This window comes from Octopus bimaculoides, chromosome 28 (genome assembly GCF_001194135.2).
Source record: "Octopus bimaculoides isolate UCB-OBI-ISO-001 chromosome 28, ASM119413v2, whole genome shotgun sequence".
In the NCBI taxonomy this organism is placed as follows: Eukaryota; Metazoa; Mollusca; class Cephalopoda; order Octopoda; family Octopodidae; genus Octopus; species Octopus bimaculoides.
In genome coordinates, this window is record NC_069008.1 from 306,659 (window position 1) to 308,755 (window position 2,097).

Consider the following 2,097-nt stretch of genomic DNA (forward strand, 5'->3'; position numbering starts at 1 on the left):
ACATTAATTTGTCGAGTTCGAAGCATGTCAAAATGTTAAACGAAGTTGTTTCTTGCATTTCACACCACGAGATATAAATATGAGGACAGCGAGCTGGCAGAATCGTTAGCGCGCCAGACGAAATGCTCAGCGGTATTTCGTCTGCCGTTACGTTCTGAGTTCAAATTCCGCCAAGGTCGATATTGCCTTTTCTCCTTTCGGGGTCGATTAAATAAGTACCAGTTACGCACTGGGCTCGATGTAATCGACTTAATCTGTTTGTCTGTCCCCTCTGTGGGCAATAAAGAAATATACATACATCTAAATCAAAATTTATTCATTATGGACCCCCCCCCCAACCTACTATTTTGGTTGCTTGAACCTACAAATATCATATGGACCGTCAGAGGCCATATTTATATATTTACTTCGTCCTTATATTTATTGCGCTGATATTTCTGACCATATCGCGCGAGCATTTTCTTGGCGAGCAACTTAAACTGGTCGTCTGCATACGTGCATATATATGTATGTATACATGTTGTATATATATACATCTGTATTTATATGCTTTTCTATGTATATTCCACTGATGATGCAAAGCATTTCTTATGCAAAACCAGAAATCTGGAATCTGGAATTATCCAGTAATTTTTGCTGGTTTATTTGTCTCTTCGTCTTCTCTCCTGGTGCTTTATGAACATTTATTGTGGATTTTAGAGTCAAGCTTTGACTGCTATTTTCAGCGTGGCGGTGTCTCTTAGATACCCTAAATTATAATTTTAAATAATTATTACCTTTGATGGTTTTTTATTCCCATGCTGGCCACTTGATAAAATCGATATTTTAAATATCGATCTTATCCTCATTTATATAAATTTATATATTTACTTCGTCATTATATTTACTGCGGTGACATTTCTGACCATATCGCGCGAGGATTTACATGGCGGGTAATTTAAACTGGTCGTCTGCATACATATGTAAGTATATCTTATGTTGTATGTATATATATATATATATATATATCTGTATATATGTGCTTTTCTGTGTATATTCCACTGATGATGCAGAGCATTTCTTAAGCAAAACCAGAAATCCAGGATATGGAATTATTCAGTAATTTTTGCTGGTTTATTTGTCTCTTCATCTTCTCTCCTGGTGCTTTGTGAACATTTATTGTGGTTTTAGAGTCAAGCTTTGACTGCTATTTTCAGCGTGGCGGTGTCTCTTAGATACCCTGCATGCTGCAATAAGTGTGTGAATCTGAGAGGGGAAACAGTTGAATAAAATCATAATTAACTGATCCTCCTCTATTTTCTTTTACCAAAAGCCATCGACTTTTCACCACCCGTGTGTACGTATGCACGCATGTATGAATGTGTGTATGTATGCATAGATGTATGTCATTGTTCAGGTTTATTTCAAGATCTCTTGCCAATAGATAAAAAGCCGGTTTCTAACCTAGATCCATTGGATTCCATCTAGATTCATTGGAATTTCAACGGGGAAGGGGGTCTGGCAGAAACAGTAGCACGTCGGGCGAAATGCTTAGCGATATTTCGTCTGAATTTATGTTCTGAGTTCAAACTCCGCCGAGGTCTACTTTGCCTTTAATCCTTTCGGGATCGATAAATTAAGTACCAGTTACGCACTGGGTTCGATCTAATCGACTGGACCCCTCCCCAAAAGTTTCGGGCCTTGTGCTTACAACAGAAAAGAATATCAACAACGGGCTATTTTTGTATGTATGTGTTATGTATTTGTGCATATTTTTATGCTTAGCTTTATGTATGTATTCTCATGCATATAGCTACATATCTAGACAAGCTCATGTATATTTAAATGATAAACTTCTGGAATTTTTACAGATTTTTACAGTTCCAGTGATGGATTGGATCTGTAATCTTCGAATAAGCTTTCTCCTTTCTGGTTTTGAGAAGCCTAATTTCTCAAGATTGCTATTTAGGCTGTGTGTTACATATCCCAGGGCCCCAATAATTACAGGTATAAACCTGAACTTGTAATCTGGATAGAGTAACTGCAGATTTCTCAATAGTTCAGCATAGATCTTCTCTTTTTCACTGATCTTCAGCTTTATGTTAACATCCGCTGGGC